Here is an 18,512-nt window from a genome sequence, read left to right on the forward strand (position 1 = left end):
AAATATGGAGGTGCCTTTCTATGGGGACTATATGAAGACGTGGACCTATACCGATAAACATCGAGGGGAAAGTTTTATAAACCAAATGAAGACTTAATACCAAATTTCAGCCATTTCGGAGGGATATTGAGGGCACAACCTTCAAAATAACAGAAATCCGGATGTACCGTTCTATGGGGGCTATATGAAGACGTGGACCTATACCGACAAATTTTAGGTGGAAAGTTTTATACCTACAACGAAGACAAAAAGCCAAATTTCAGTCATTTCGGTGGGATATTGAGGCCACAACCCTCAAAATACCGAAAATCGGGAGGTACCATTCTATGGGGGCTATATGGAGACGTGGCCCAATGCCGACAAATTTCAGCTAGAATGTTTTACACCTCCAAATGAAGACCAACTAACACATTACAGCCATTTCGGTGTGATAATGAGGCTAAAACGTTCAAAATACCGAAAATCGGGTGGTATCGTTTTATGGGGGCTATACAAAGACGTGGATCTGCACCAACAAGTTTCTGGGGGAAAGTTTTATACCCCCAACGAAGACTACGTACCAAATTTCAGCCATTTCTGTGGGATATTCAGGCGACAACCTTTAAAACACCGAATATTGGGAGGTACCGTTCTATGGGGGCTATATGAAGGCGAGAACCTATACATACACATTTCATATGGAACGTTTAATACCACAATTGAAGACTAAATACCAAATTTCAGCCACTTCGGTGAATTATTTTGGTCACAACCTTTAAAATACCGAAAATCGAGAGGTACCGTTCTATGGGCGCTATATGAAGGCGTGGACCAATACCGACAAATTTCTGAAGAAGATTTGTATACCCCCAACGAAGACTATGTACCAAATTTCAGCCACTTCGGTGGATTATTTTGGCCAAAACCTTCAAAATACCGAAAATCGGGAGGTACTGTTCTATGGGGGCTATATGAAGGCGTGGACCTATACCGACAAATTTCTGAAGAAAATTTGTATACCCCCAACGAAGACTAAGTACCAAATTTCAGCCCTTTCGGTGTGATAAAGACGCTAAAATCTTAAAAATGCCGAAAATCGTGTGGTACCGTTCTTTGGGGGCTACATCAAAACATGGACCGATATAGCCCATTTGCAATACCAAACATCCTAGGAGAAATAGAAACTTCTATATCAAATAACCAAACACTACTTTAAAAATTGCGAGCTGTATTTTGATTTCAACAGACGGACATAATTGCATCGACTTAGAATTTTACCCTGATAAAGAATATTAGTAGGCCGGAGCGATTTGTATGGAAGGAAAAAAACCTTAATGGGCCCTTAGCGTTTCTGATTCCTGGGATGGAACTGAGCAAAAAAGTCAACTAGACCATAGGTCTATGGTGAAAATCAAGCCTCCCGATTTTGACTTTAAGTTTTTTATCCACGTTTTTTGACAATTTGGCATATAGCGGACAAACCATTGAGATTGTCTGAGATTGTCGGCTTACCAGCCGAGCTGTTCAAAACCGGAGGCGACGCGCTGATAAGGTGTATGCATCAGCTAGTTAGCACCATCTGGCAGGAAGAACGCGTACCCGACGATTGGAACCTGAGCATCCTATGTCCCGTCCACAAGAAAGGAGATAAGACTGTATGCTCAAACTATAGGGGCATAAGTCTTCTCCCTATTGCCTATAAGATAGTGTCAGGGATATTGTGCGAACGACTAAAACCAATGGTCAACGAAATAATTGGACCATACCAATGTGGCTTTAGACCTGGCAAGTCCACCATGGACCAGATATTTACCCTGCGGCAAATCCTAGAGAAGACCCAAGAGATGCAGATCGACACATTTCACGTTTTTGTCGATTATAAAGCAGCATTCGACAGTCCCCTCAGATCAAAGGTATTCCACGCAATGTCTGAATTTGGTATCCCCGCAAAGCTCATCCGGCTTTGTAAGATGACTTTAACTGATACTAGGTCATCAGTTAAAATTGGAAAGAACCTCTCCGAAGAATTTTGTACCAAAAGAGGTTTCAGACAAGGAGACAGCCTTTCGTGTGACCTATTCAACATTTTGCTGGAAAAGGTAATACGAGATGCAAATGTCAAAAGAAATGGCACAATTTACACCAATAGTCACATGTTACTTGCCTATGCTGATGACATAGACATCATGGGACTTACTGATCGTCCCATGATGTCTGAAGTAACTGATACCTTTAGCAAGGTCGCAAATTGATGGTGTCGACGCGCAAAGCGTCCATAGAGCTCGGACCAACTGTGGAAGTTAGTACCTACCTCGGCACTGCCATAAACACAACAAACAACATCAGTTGTGAAATAAGAAGAAGAATTGTATTGGTCAACAGATGCTACTATGGTCTAAGTAACACATCTCGTCAAACAAAAATAACACTATACAAAACGCTGATACTACCCGTGCTAATGTATGGCTCTGAAGCATGGGAAAATTCTTCGAAAGATCTACGGGCCGATTTGCGTTTACGGTGAATATCGACGTCGTATGAACCACGAGCTATTTAAGCTATACAAAGACATGAATATAGTTAAACGTATCGAGATGCAACGATTGCGTTGGCTAGGCCATATTATGAGAATGAGCGATGATGAACCCGCTAAAAAGGCGTAAGAATACATGCCACATGGCGGTGCACGCAGAATCGGCAGGCCGATGGATGCAAACAAGTGGATGAAGAAATGGAAAGGCGCGGTATTCCAAAAATTCAAGCGAAAAACAGAGAGGAATGGAGATCTCTTCTTAGTTCGGTCTATGGAACAAATGTTCTGTAATGGGCCAACTAAGTAAGTAAGTAAGACAAATTGTCACTGTCCATGGATTCCAATACGATATAATTTTGTATCAGAACGCTTGAATATTATTCTGTTCAACTTTTGTATGTATGCACCTTCTAAAAGCCAAAACTGCCTGAAGGACAGTTCCAATGCTTTTGCGATGTATTAGAGAGTTATTGATTACTGTCTTGGCTACAATTGTTGTCCTTGTGTTCGATCGAAAATCTCAATGGTTTGGCTGTTATATGCCAAAATGTCTAAACAACGTGGATAAAAAACTTTAAGTCAAAATCGGGAGGCTCGATTTTCACCGTAGACCTATGGTCTAGTGGACTTTTTTGCTCAGTTCAATCCCAGGAATCAGAAACGCGAAGGGCCCATTAAGGTTTGTTTCCTTCCATACAAATCGCCCCGGCCTATTAAACATATTCTTAAAAAAAATGATTACGTAGCAAAACAGAAAAAGTTGTCAAACAAAGTAGATTCTAAATATACAAATTAAGAGTAATTATTGTTGAAATACAGTTAATTAAAAGCGAAATATATTTAAAATCGATTTATTGTCAAAAATTAAAAAAAAAAACGCCGGCTAAAAATCAATAACAACTAAATTTCCATAACACAAAAACAAATATGAACAAAATTGTGTCTTCATTAAAAAATCAACATTAATAACAATAATAACACTGACTGACGAATGATGATGGTGACTGTAACCCCAAGTCAAGGTCAATATTTCTCATAGAATGTGAAAAGAGAAAAACACTAACAAAAACATAAACTGAAAAAAAAACAAATGATTTTTCAATTTGTTGAATCTCTGCCGCAAGCAGGGGAACAGCACCATGTTAGAAAAAAAATCAAGATATCATAGTTGTCAATAGAAGTAAACAAATGGAGACATATGTATGCTTAACAGAGAAAGAGGCATAGCAAGGTGAATGAAGAGAAATATATTTTTTCATTAAAAAAAGAGATTTTCAATTAAAATTTAATATGAAAAAAAATGTTTTTATTACATTTTGAATTAAAAATAATAAAGACCGAACAGTTTCAAATAAAACACTGTAAAAATAGACTTCATTTTCTATTCACTATTTACTCACATTTCCCATGTCTGCGCATTTATTTAACACTTTGACACATTCCTCCATCACATGTATTTTTTTTTTTTTTTTTGCTTACAAACCTTAACTTCAAACAAAAAATTTTAATACGGAAATATAATAACACAAAGATAACCTGCATGCATCTTTTAGCTAAAAATGGTTACAACAATCCATACTAAGCGAATAGTTTTCCTTGTCACAATGCCAAACCTGGTTGTACATAGCATTGACTATCTGGATTGCCTTTTCTCTACCATAAAGGATGAGAAAATGCTTGTTGTATTGGTCATTGCTTTGCAACATTAGAGGCATCACGGCAGTCATTTAACAAGTGTTAAAGAAGATGATAACTGGCATCAGGAAGCGTTTTTTCTCTTTGTGCCGAAAAAACATGTTTTAGCCATATGCATGCCGGGCAACTTTACTAAGCCATGTTGTATTTTTCCATTTTTCCCTTTACGAGGTAAACTTCTTTGCCACAGAAAAGCAATAGCAAGCAATCGAGAAGAAAACTACTAAAATGGAAAACCAGTTGGGAGTTGCCTAAGCATGAGATGACAAGTAGTCTGTCTGTCTGTTTTTGTTTTAGTTTCTTGTGTGACCTTAAGTCATAGTAGCAACAACGCCAAGCAAAGAAATATTGGCAACAGGTTTTCCACAAAGCAATATTAGCTAGGAAAAATCATGGCTTGCAAGCATTGAAATAAAAAGGAAAAGTTTTGGAAAAAAATTCACATGCGGAAATAGGGGTTAGCAATGAAAACGCATACACTTTGAATGGGTTGGGTAAGTTGCTCAAAAAGGCTGTGGAGAAAAATCAAGGAAAACCAAGACTCAAACAAATATGGAAAATATGTGAAAATTATGCATTTTAACACAATTTTCATCGCAAACACACCCAACCTGATTGCATTCCATGCTGCTCATTGTGTCAAGGGGTACTGTTTATCTTTTGCAAATTAATGTCATTACAATTTCCTTTCTTTTTTATCTCTCTTGTTTCCAGGCAAACTCCACTTTTGCTTATTTCGTTTTGTTTTTCTGCAGACATAATTTGTGCATGTTCAGGCTACACATTTATGGTCACTCAGCTGCTAATGGCATGAAATGTCCAACTGACCATATCAGCTGCTGTTATGACCAAGAAAAACAAGGAAATGTTATTGTATTTTTCTCTGCAGAAATAAAAACAGAAATCTGCAGAGAGATGGGTTAAGAAAGTGTTTTTGCTTTGAGGAAAAAGACTGGGTTGTTACATTTCATCTAATGGCGAAGCTAGGAAGGAAGCTCAACCGATATGGATGCCAACCAACTTGTAATAATGGAGATATTTGCAATTGCTTCCTTAACTCTTACTATTAGAAGCTATTCCAAAAATAATATTTTGAGATGATATTCCTGTTATGATAAAATAAAAAACAAGTAAGAATGGCTTTAAGTTCGGTCAGGCCGAACCACGTGTTGCGTTGAAGTAAGATATAAAAATTAGTTTCCTGTCGCTTATGAAAATACTAGAGCACCGACTTATTCCTATTAAAAGTGGAATATGCTATCTGAAGATTATCACCTTCGTTTAAACCTGGTTTAATACCAATGTTTTCTACTCATATCGATCTGAGAACCCGCTATCAAAAAGTAAAACACAAATTTTCAGTCATTTGGCACGGTGCTCTTGAAACAAATTTAAATGTTTTGTGCTTACACCTGGGAAGTTTTTACGGTTTCTGAAACTACAATGTTCATAGATGAGAAAAATCAAAAAACAAAAAAAATCGCCGGAGCGCTTTTTAAGTAAATCGCGACCTTTTTAAGGGTTTTTTAGGTTTTCGCAATTTTGCTTGGAAACCGCAATTCCTTTCGAAATGGGACTAAAGAAAATATTGTAGCTATGAAAATTCTCTAAAAGATTGACTTTTATGATGTCTTCACAGTTTTTACCGTTATAGAGATATAGAAGTTCAAATTAAAACAATGGATTGACTGTATCGCCTCCTTATATTACAATATTATACACAGTGCTCCTTAACTAACTTTAAATGAAAACCGCTTACACCAAGGAAGTTTTTGCGGATTCTGATACAGCAACGTTTATAGATGAAAAAAAAATCCAAAAACAAGAAAAAATCACTGGATGGATTTTTTAATAAATCGCCATCAAAGTTCACATTTTTGGGAGTTTTTTAGGTTTTCACGATTTTGCTTGAAAACCACAAGTCCTATCGAAATGGGACTAAAGAAAATGTTGTAGCAGTGAAAATTCTTTACAAGATTGGCTGATTGATATTTTCCTAGGTTTTACCATTTTTGAGATATAGAGGTTTAGATCAAACTTTCAGATTTGTTTCTTAGGTCTTCAGGATTTAGCTTGAAAACTGCAAATCCCTTCGAAATGGGACTAAAGAATATTTTGTGGCTGTAAAAATTCTCTACAAGATTGGTTTTCGTAATTCTTTTCTACGTTGTACCATTTGTTAGATATATACGTTTACGTTAGGAAATTGCAGTCATGACATTGTTTTATAAGGAGGCGATACTGTCAATCCATTGTCCTAATTTGAACATCTATATCTCAATAATGGTGAATACTACGAAGATATCATAAAAGTCAATCTTGTAGAGAATTTTCATAGCCACAATATTTTCTTTAGTCAGGACTTGCGGTTTCCAAGCAAAATTGCGAAAACCTAAAAAACCCTTAAAAGTGTCAGCTGGAATCGCGATTTATTTAAAAAGTGTTTCGGCGATTTTTTTGATTTTTTTCATTTTCATTGTAATTTCAGAATCCGCAAAAACTTCCCAGGTGTAAGCACCTTCACCGTGTTGGGTTGAATTATGTGAATAAATGCCGAAAATTGGGCGGTACCGTTCTATGGGGCTATAGCAAAACTACGACCTCTACCGACAATTCTCTGTAAGAGTGTTTCATACAGCCGTCTCCATTCCGTCTAATTTGTAGCTATTTCGGTTAGGTAAAATATCGAAAAAAGACAGATTCGTTCTATGGAGGCTATATTAAAGTGTGGACCTGTACCGATAAAACTCAGCAATCTTCAAAAAAAAAAAAAAAAAACAAGTAAAAAAGCATTAAGTTCGGCCGGGCCGAACTTTTCATACCCTCCACCATAAAATATTCTGAACTAAAATGGAATAATTACTTTTCATTCCTGTCCCCAACTTTAAGTGGGTACGTTAAAATGTCAGATAATGTTTATGTACATTTATGCTTCATTCGGGAGACCCTTTTTTATGGTGCCTATATCTAACTATTTATGTTGAAAATTTTTGGTGGGCTTGAAATTGGGAGGTACTGTTATAAGGGGTTATAATAAAACATGAGCCTATGTTGACAGTTTTTAATGGGAGCCTTTAATGTCAAATAACTCCTAATTCGGTTAAAAAATTTAGCTAGAATCTTCAAAATATCGAAAATCGGTACATAACGTGGGAACTTCAAATGCCATTAACAGCTAGTTCGGAGGTATCTGGGCTATACGAAAATATGAACTTAAATGAACCGTTATATGGGGGCTATACCAAAACGTGGACCTATGTCCACAAGTTTTGTTATATATGTTTATTGACACTTAAGAACCCTAAGTGTCAAAATATAGCTAAATCGGTCTGAAAATGTAGCTAAAAACATCAAAACACCGTAAATCGGGGGGCACCGTTATATGGGGGCTATACCAAAACGGGGACCTATGTCCACAACTTTTGTTATATAAGTTTATTGACACTTAAGAACCCTAAATGTTAAATTATAGCTACATCGGTCTGAAAATGTAGCTTAAAACGTCAAAATACCGCAAATCGGAGGGTACCGTTATATGGGGGCTATACCAAAGCGTGGACCTATGTCCACAACTTTTGTTATATGAGTTTATTGACACTTAAGAACCCTAAATGTCAAATTATAGCTATATCGGTCTGAAATGTAGCTAAAAACATCAAAACACCGTAAATCGGGGGGCACCGTTATATGAGGGCTATACCAAAACGGGGACCTATGTCCACAACTTTTGTTATATAAGTTTATTGACACTTAAGAACCCTAAATGTTAAATTATAGCTACATCGGTCTGAAAATGTAGCTAAAAACGTCAAAATACCGCAAATCGGAGGGTACCGTTATATGGGGGCTATACCAAAACGTGGACCTATGTCCACAACTTTTGTTGTATAAGTTTATTGACACTGAAGAACCCTAAATGTCAAATTATAGCTATATCGGTATGAAAATGTAGCTAAAAACGTCAAAATACCGCAAATCGGGGGGTACCGTTATATGGCGGCTATACCAAAACGTGGACCTATGTCCACAAGTTTTGTTATATATGTTTATTGACACTTAAGAACCCTAAATGTCAAATTATAGCCAAATCGGTCTGAAAATGTAGGTGAAAACGTCAAAATGCCGTAAATCGGGGGGTACCGTTATATGGGGGCTATACCAAAACGTGGACCGATATATCCCATCTTCGAACTTGATCTTCCGACGGCGAAAAAAATGGTATTCCCCAATTTTCAGCGAAATCGGTCAACAAATGCGACCTGTATGTTGCGAACGGTCGGACGGACGGACGGACATGCATAAATCGACTCAGAAAGTGATTCTATGTATATCCCTAGAAGGAACTATGGGTCTATCTCGCTTCCTTTTGTATGTTACCTACAAATGCACTAACACATAATACCCCTTACCACATAGTGGTGTAGGGTATAAAAACACAATGGGCGGACGTTGCCGACTTTATGATACCCTACACCACTGTGAATATATGTAAAATATATATGGGAGCTATATCTTAACCGATTTCGATATAATTTGGCAAATTTATTTCTAGTCCAAATTCAGTCACACAATCCCAATTTTATCGAAATCGGACATTTATAACGTGTTTGGTGCAAGAAATACGTGAAATTGGCCTAAAATATATATGGGAGCTATATCCAAATCTGCACAGATTTCGATATAACTTGGCACATTTATTTCCAGACCGAATTTAGTCACACATTCCAAATTCCATCGAAATCGGTCGTATATAGCGTGTTTGGTGCAGCAAAATACCTGAAAAATATATGGGAGCTATATTCAAATCTAAACCGATTTCGATATAATTTGGCACATTTATTTCTGGAACGAATTCAGTCACGCGGTCAAAATTTCATTATATATCGTGTTTGGTGGAGCAAATAAGTGAAATCGGCCGAAGATTCTTATGGGAGCTATACCCGAATCTGAACTAATTTTGACCAAAACAATAGCGTTCTTTTTATGGCTAAAAAAATATACTCCCCAATTTTCAGCTAAATCGGAAAATAAAGGCGACCTGGGGCCTAATTATGTGATTCGATTCGATCGAGAATTTACTCGTGAATAAGTTTTCGACACGAGAAAAAAACGGCATGATAAGACTCGATCGAAATCACTGATCGAATGTTTCGAGAGTAACCGGTAATCGAACTATGTGTTCTTTGGGGAAAGTTATGAAGGTAGACGTCAAAAAATGTGTTTATTTCAAATCAAAAACTAAAAAACAAAAATTATGAATGAAAAAATGTAAATATTTGTGGAATTTTTTGAACAATACATTGAATAATAATTTCGGAATGAAGTTGTGCTAAGAAAATATGAAAATTATTAATGTTTGCAAAATTGTTTTGTCATTCTTGTTATAGATTGCTAATACATCTACCTTAATAATTCTCTCTCAAAATAAATGAGAGAATTTGGTGGGTGTTTTGCATTAGCCTCTCTGAGAGAGTATTTCCTTTGGTAAACAACGGGGGATGAACTATTTAAAATGCACTTTATTAATAGTTGTTCACCTATAAAATAAAGCCTATTAATATTAAATAATTTTTTGTTTTGCAGAAATGCTTATTTTTTCAACTTATATTTTAACGACTGCAAACACTAATTTTTGGTTAATGATAGCATGCATATGTATTTATTTTAATTATAATTTTATCACAATTTCTTAAAACGACTGAAAAGGACTTTTCCCAATTTCTCTTATTTTGTGTAAAAAATGCTCACAATTATTTACTAATATCATTTTTCCTCTATAAACTGTCAATAAACAACAATTTTTTACATTTTAAACACAAATACAATTAGAAATCTTTCATTTTGTTTGTTTACGATAGGCCATTTGGCTACGAGAAATTACTCGCAAATTTATGCTCAATTTCTCGATAATTTTACTCGATAACGAATGTTGTCATCCCAACTTTGAGTACTCGGGTCGAAACAACTCGATGTCGAATCACGTAATTAGGCCCCTGTACGTTGCGAACAGACAGACGATTCTTTGTATATCCCTTAAAGGAACTATGGGTCTATTTCGTTTCCTTATGCATGTTACATACACAAAGACATAATATTTCTTGCCACAGTGTGGTATAGGGTATAAAAAACGAAAATCGGGAGGCAGGTTCATTGGGTGCTTCATCAAAACCTTGACCTGTACTGAAAAATCCCTGGGAAAAAGTTGTATAGCCCCAACGAAGACTAAATACCAAATTGTATTCATTTCTGCTTGGTAATAACGCTAAAACAATCAAAATGCCGAAAATTGGGAGGGAGTGTTCTATGGGGGCTATAAGAAGACGTGGACCTATCCGACTGATTTCAGTTGGAAAGTTTTATACCCTCAACGAAGACTAAATACAAAGACATTTCAGTCATTTCGGTTTGATACCGCAAATCGGCAGGGGCCGTTCTTTGGGGGCTATATGAAGACATGGAGGTATACCGAGTAATACAAACTTCTATACCAAATTATAAAGATTTATCTTAAATATTGATTTGATTTCAACATAAATACATGATTATATCGACTTAGAATTCTCTGCTGATTAAAAATATATATTTCGAAGGAATAAAAAAATTCAGTTATTTCCTCCATATTATGTTGGAGGGTATAATTACTTTACGTCTTTAATAACTTGAGTCCTGTAACTGAAGACAAATTCTCTATTTACGGAAGACAATTGAGTAACTGGAAATTATGCCTTCAGTAACTGGAAATTGCGCCTTCAGTAACAAGAACATGCAAGTGAAGATTTCGTTTTGAGTAATTTTTTCAGGTATTCAATATTCTTTTTCAGCAACTCCAGTTTACGTCTTCCATAAATTTAAATAACGTTTTGATTATCTGACGATTACGCCTTCAGTAACTGAAGATCAATACTAATTGAATGTGTATTCGTCTGAAACTAAAGGTCTCTTGCTCTTGATTACTGTTGCAATAACTGAAGACCACTTCTTTACTAACAGAATACTACATCTTCAGTAACTGCAGTTTAGCTACATAAGTTACATAACGTCGTCAGTAACCATCGATTATTTTTAAATAACTGAAGATACGTCGTCAGTAATTGATGATTACTTTTTCGGTAACTAAAAATGACTTCCTCATCAAGTAAAAACTTCTTTTTAACCAACTGAAAATTACTTCATCGCTAACTAAAGATTGCTCTGAGTTGAGTGCAGGATTAGTTTATGTCTAGATTTCATTATAATCACTCTTCCAGTAATTAAAAATGTAACTCAGTACCTTAGTTACCCGAAGTAATTTCATTCGAACTAAAGATTCCTTCTTCAGTTATAACTACCGATCACTTCTAGGGCAGCTGAAGACCACTTCCAGTAACTTAATACTACTTCTTCAGTAACTGCAGTTTTGTTTTAAAAGTACTGAACATAACGTTGCCAATTACAAACGTTTAATTCTTAAATAACTGAAGATACGTCGTCAGCATATGAAAATTACCAAAGAATACTTCCTCAACAAGTGAACATTACTTTTTAACCAACTGAAGATTATTTCATCACTAACTAAAGATTACTTCTTTACTAACTGAATACTACTTCCACACTAAATTAATGTTACTTCTTCAGCGACTGACAGCAACTTCCCCAGTAATTGATTACTACATCTTAAGTAACTGAATACCACATTATTACTAACTAAAGTAGATATATTTATATTCAATTTTATATCAATCTTTCCTTAACGAAGAAATAAATAGTCTTCAGGTACAATATCGATAACCTTTATGTATATACGAATGAATAAACTTTTTGTTACAGGTTAAGTAAATTTCAATTACCGAAGCCCTTATATTCAATAACTGAGGATTATTTATTCACTAACTACTACTACTTATCAGCAACTTCAGACAACTGAACCTTAACTAATACTCAACAATATTTTAACACTACATCGTCAAGATGGCTACTTTTACAGTAATTGAAGGTGGCTTCATGAATGAAATGAATAAATGAAGATGACTTCATTACTGACCGGTGAAGCTATTGTCAATCGGTACAGTAATATCTTTTGTTATATATACGTAGCACAGAAATAAAGAAACCAGACATGATTGAAGTCTTGATCTGGGCAGCAAACTTGATTTGCATTTACAGTCCTAATTAGGGTCTTTACAGTCCTAATTAGGGTCTTTACAGTTACTGAAGACATAAATCTTCATTTATTGAAGAAGTGCATTTCAATTACTAAAGGCGTAACCTTCACTTACTGATGGCGTAAACTGAAGACATGAACTTCAGTTGCTATAAATTTTCTATGTATCAGAATATTACTTCTTCAATAACTGGGAACTACTACTGGAGTAAATTTAATAGATATGTAGGGAATTTGTTATTCCTTCATGTAACGTCTTACAAATCTGTAGGGAAATTTTTATACTTTTTTCTTATTAATTTTTTACAAAATGAAGGTCATCTAAATATTTCTGTGCTATTAACTTCCGATCATCTTGTCGGTAACTGGATATTTCTGCTTAAGTAAGTAAAGACTTACTTTGTAACAGAAGGTGTCTTCAAAAAGTAAGCTATAGTTATTCGGAAGTGAGCCTTTAGTTACTGAAAATGTCAACTGTTGTAGTGTCCATTTCAGTTGTCAGATAATAAAGACTTCTTTAATGATCAAAGATTGCTTTTTCATAAATAAATAATTCTCTTTTATAAACTCTTATATTGTTCAATATTTAAATATTCTGTCTACAGTAACTCAAGATTTAGTATTCAGTAACCGAATTTTACCCCGTCTATGACTGTGCATTACGTCTTCAGTAACTGAACTTTAGCTCGAGAGTAACTGAGGATTACGTCTTCCGTATTTGAAATGTACGTCTTCAATAATTGATAAATGTCTGCAGTTACTGAAGATTGGTTTTCTTCAATAATTCAAGATTTCTTCTTTTGAGGATGTGATTTTCCTAGTGGTAGATTACTTATTATGTGACTTACGATTACTTCCTAATCAATAATTCAAGACTTCTTCTTTTGATGATGTGATTTTCCTAGTGGTAGATTACTTATTATGTAACTTACGATTACTCCCTAAGTAATGTAAATAACTTCTCTAATAATTGATACTTTGAGTTTACATCTGGAATAATTTCATTTTAAATTTCGTTCTAAATGCAAAGCTCATATTCCACATTGCCAACTTACCATTTAAAACCAGTTAACGTTTGTTTATCACTTCTGCTCTCCTAATAACACGTTCGCTTGTTTGTAATAAAAAAATCTGTAAAGAAAAAAGAATTAAAAATACAAATTATTCATACGACTTTTAAAGACCTTTCTTGACAGCAAAACAGAAAAATCCCCAAAAAAATTAATTAAAATTCCAATCTGGTTTTCAGAGAATAATTTTATACACACTTTTTGTGTTTTAAAAATATTATCGAATAAAATGCCAATATCAAGCAGCAAACAATAAAAATGTCTTTAAACTCCAGCAAAATTCGGGAGGGGTAATAATAGTGTTAATAATAGCCCCCGCATTACTGACTTGACATGAATTTAAATACTTTTGAAACATTTTGTTAACCAAATTTTGCACTTGTTTCATGCGCGTATAACGATTATTATATTAAGCGGATTATTTAATTGAACACATAACCTACAAAAAGCAGTTATGATTGTTATTACCACCACAATATTCCTTGTAGCTGGGCAATGACTTGACAAATTTCATTGTTGTTATTTAACATTGTCCATGGTTATGATGATGATAATGGTGATGTGACTTTGATATGACATTTGACAGTTGATGACTTAACTGAGAAAAATTAACATAACGCCAAAGTCTGAGTTGAATGCAGGATTAGATTGTGTCTAGATATTTATGACAGATAAATATACGGAAGGACGTGTGGCACTCATGACTGACAGAATGTAGTCTCATCATTAAATCAATTTAATATTAGTGATGGAAGTTATTAACTGTCATGATATGGCTACTAATATCAATATCGCAATTAGTAAGGAGCGATTATATTACGACATAATACTCAGCTACTAAACAATTTTCATTACAGAACTAAAATTTGCTTCGCAAATAATTGGATATTAACAGTCACTATATAATATTTCGTTACTAAACAAGTAATCAAAATATTCGGAAGAAGTTAGTGCCAGTTACTGGAGGCGTATCCTCAAGTACTGACTTTAGTTGTAGAAATGAAAATTTTCAGTAATATTACGTTGATATATAATCGGATTTAATAAACCCACTGGGTTTCAAATGTCAAATCCATTGCACACACGTCAAATAAATCTTTATAAAGAAGGTTATATAATAATATAATTGTTCCACAAACATCCCAGGCTGGACAAGGGAGACTTCTCTCATATCAATGAGGGCACACCGATTCATATTAGCTCAATACAGTTTATCGCCGAGTCCGTACGGCATGTCCTAAGACACTATAAGAAGGTTAACCCAGCAAAAAGGTATAATATAAACAGTCTACAACCCTCAATTATTTCAGTAACTTTAACAGAAGGATTTTATGTTACCAAGGAAATTATATTCACAAATTTATATAGTTATTCCCAGTAAGAATCCGAAGAAGAATCGTTAGTGATTTATTTAAAACATGCAGACATAGTTTTCAGTTAGTGAATACGTAACCTTCAGTCATTGAAAAAGTTATCTTCAGTTAGTGAAGTCGTAACCTTCAGTTATTGTAAAAATAATCTTCAGATATAGAAAAAGCCATATTTAGTTACTGAAGAAGCAATTTCAAATCTTCAGTTAGTGAATACGTAACCTTCAGTTATTGAAAAAGTAATCTTCAGTTATTTCAAAAGTCATATTTAATTTCTTGGAAGTAGTTTCAACGAAATAAAACTCACTTCCTGAAGAAGTAAAATTGAGCTACTGAGGAATTGTATTTAGTGTCTGAAGAAGTAAGCCACTTACTTGAAAAGTAAGTTCACTACTAGGAAAATCAAGAATACGTAGTGTTAAGTAACTAAATGCAACAATTGTAATTATTGAAGACGTAAACGTTTGATATTAAAGGAGAAATCTGCAGATACTGAAGAACTAATATTAAGAAGGAGAAACTTCAACAATAGGGAAAGTGATCTTCATTCAGTATGCAAAGAAGTAGTCTTCAGTTTTTTAAGAAGTAACCGTAAGTTAATTCAGAAACAATTTTCAGTACTTCTGCTGTAAACAAAGATTACGTGTTCAGTAATTTTAACTACTTACTTACTTAGCTGGCCCATTACAGAACATTTGTTCTATAGGCCGAACTAAGAAGAGATCTCCATTCCTCTCTATTTGTTGCTTTGCACTCTGGAATCTATTCCTTGGCCTGCCAATTCTGCGTGCACCGCCATGTGGCCTAGCCAACGCAATCGCTGCATCTCGATACGTTTAACTATATTGATGTCGTTGTATAGCAGATACAGCTCGTGGTTCATGCGCGTCGATATTCACCGCCAACGCAGATTGGTCCGCAGATCTTTCGAAGAATTTTTCTCTCAAACACACCAAGCACTGCCATGTCTGCTTGCGCAAGTACCCAGGCTTCGGAGCCATACATCAGCACGGGTAGTATCAGTGTTTTGTAGAGCGTTATTTTTGTTTGACGAGATGTGGCTTTGTTTTTAAACTGCTTACTTACTTACTGTTGGCCAATACAATTCTTCTCTTTATTTCACAACTGATGTCGTTTGTTGTGTTTACGGAGGTGCCGAGGTAGACGAAGTCTTTTACTACCTCAATATTATAGGAACCAACTTCCACAGTCGGTCCGAGCTCAATGGACGCATTGCGCGTCGACACCATCAACTTGGTCTTCTCACCGATTACCGCCAGACCCACTTTAGCAGATTCTCCTTCGACCTTTACAAAGGTATCAGTTACTTCTGTTACTGATCGTCCCATGATGTCTATATCATCAGCATAAGCAAGTAACATGTGACTATTGGTGTAGATTGTGCCACTTCTTTTGACGTTTGCCTCTCGTATAACCTTTTCTAGCAGGATGTTGAAGAGGTCACACGAAAGGCTGTCTCCTTGTCTGAAACCTCTTTTGGTACCAAACTCATCGGAGAGGTTCTTTCCTATTTTAACTGAGGACCTAGTATCAGTTAAAGTCATCTTACAAAGCCGGATGAGCTCTGCGGGAATACCAAATTCAGACATGGCTTGGAATACCTTTGAACGCAGCGGGCTGTCGAAGGCTGCTTTATAATCGACAAAAAGGTGGTAGGTGTCTATCTGCATCTCTTGGGTCTTCTCCAGGATTTGCCGCAGAGTAAATATCTGGTCAATGGTGGACTTGCCAGGTCTAAAGCCGCATTGGTATGGTCCAATTATCTCGTTGACCATAGGCTTTAGTCGTTCGCACAATATCCCTGACACGATCTTGTAGGCAATAGGGAGTAGACTTATGCCCCTATAGTTAGAGCATACAGTCTTATCTCCCTTCTTATGGACGGGGCACAGGATACTCAGGTTCCAATCGTCGGGTACTCGTTCTTCCTGCCAGATGCTGCTAAGTAGCTGATGAATACACCTTATCAGCGTGTCGCCTCCGGTTTTGAACAGCTCGGCTGGTAAGACATCGGCCCCTGCTGCCTTATTATTCTTTCCATATCCTGAGTACACTATCTGTATCAGTTACCAAATTACCTTGCTGGTCTCTACAGGAGGATGTGCCTGTACCAAAGCCATCAGTTTGATGCTTGACTCTTTGGTAGAATTTTCGGACTTCATTCTGGCTCCTGTACATCTCGATTTTTTCACACTCCGGCTTTTCCATCTCTCTCTTTTTCCTGCGGAAAAGACGTTTCTCCTCTCTCCTTTTCTCCCTGTATCTCTCTCGTGCGCTACGCGTTGCTACGGATTCTAAAGTAGCCTTATATGCCGCATTTTTCTCTTCGGTGGCAGCACGACTCTCCTCATCATACCATCGATTCCTTGGTGGAGGTCTCTGGTATCCAAGTATGGATTTTGCGGCTGTTTGCATGGAGTGGACAATGCTTTGCCATTGCGCTGATATGTTATCGGGATGAGGAGTGCTTTGATTAAGCAATTGGGCTAGTTGAGTGGAATATGCTGTGGCTATCTGTTGTGATTGCAGCTTACCGATGTCTAACTTTCGTGTTGTGTCTATTCGTACTTTGTTTGCTACGTTTAAGCGGGTGCGTACCTTTGCTGCAACAAGGTAGTGGTCCGAATCATTGTTTGCGCCTCGGAACGATCGTACATCCAACACGCTCGATGAATGTCTTCCATCTATCACAACATGATCAATTTGGTTTCTTGTTTTCTGATTTGGAGATAGCCAGGTGCCCTTATGAATATCGAGATAATTAAATCTGGTACTGCTAACTACCATGTTTTTTGCAGCTGCAAAGTCAATCAGCCTCATACCATTGTTAGATGTTTCACTGTGGAGACTGAATTTCCCGACTGTTGGGCCAAAGATATTCTCCTTTCCAATTTTGGCATTAAAATCGCCTAGAATGATTTTAATGTCATGGGCAGGGCAACGGTCATATGTTTCTTCTAAGCGCTCGTAAAATATATCTTTGGTCTGTTCGTCCTTTTCTTCAGTGGGAGCATGAGCGCAAATAAAGCTGATGTTGAAGAATTTAGCTTTTATTCGAATTTCAGCAAGTCTTTCATTCAATGGGGTGAAGCTGGATACCAGATGTTTTAGTCTCCGACTAACTACGAATCCACAACCAAACTCATGCTTTACGCCATGGCAGCTATAATACAGTGCGTCACCTTTAGGTGTTGTTGTGTCGCCTTTCCCAATCCATCGTATTTCCTGTATGGCAGTAATATCGGTCTTGTACTTTTCAAGTACGTCTGCCAATGCGTAGACTGCACCTTCTCTATAAAGAGTGCGAACATTCAAGGTGCAGATTCGAAGATCATGGTCCTTAAAACGTTTGCGGGGTTCGTCAACTTTAGAGGGGTTTTCTTTTCTTTCGTTTTTTCATAGTAGGCTGTTTTTTCTACGGGAAGGGTTACTAACCCGACGCCCAAACCCAAGTTTTTAACGTTCTTATGGGTGAACGCGCGGCACATGTTAGCTCACTACCTTTAACGCGTGTTAAAGGCAGTTCCCCAGGTGACACCACGGGGAGGTCAGTGTCCACTTGAGGTGAAAGAGGGACCAAGATAAATCCTGGGCTTTGCCATGTAATTTTAACTAGGTTTTTAGTTTTTTTCCGTGCTTTCAGTAACTGAAGTCTTAGCCTACGGTGGCTGAAGTCTTGGTCACATGGTAACAGAAGTTTACGG

The 18,512-nt window shown here is 36.4% G+C and overlaps 1 protein-coding gene across 3 annotated transcripts in view; it reads right to left on the bottom strand.

Annotated features, from left to right (window-relative positions):
* LOC141399541 (uncharacterized) overlaps window positions 1–18,512 on the bottom strand; it is a 229,560-nt gene that overhangs the window by 129,193 nt on the left and 81,855 nt on the right. For all 3 annotated transcript variants that reach the window (XM_073978509.1, XM_073978511.1, XM_073978512.1), the window contains one exon: window positions 13,403–13,478. The gene's annotated coding sequence lies outside the window, so the exon portion shown is untranslated. The remainder of the gene's footprint in view (window positions 1–13,402; window positions 13,479–18,512) is intronic.

This window comes from Musca autumnalis, unplaced genomic scaffold (assembly GCF_047663935.1).
Source record: "Musca autumnalis isolate F117 unplaced genomic scaffold, ASM4766393v1 scaffold_3, whole genome shotgun sequence".
Taxonomy (NCBI): domain Eukaryota; kingdom Metazoa; phylum Arthropoda; class Insecta; order Diptera; family Muscidae; genus Musca; species Musca autumnalis.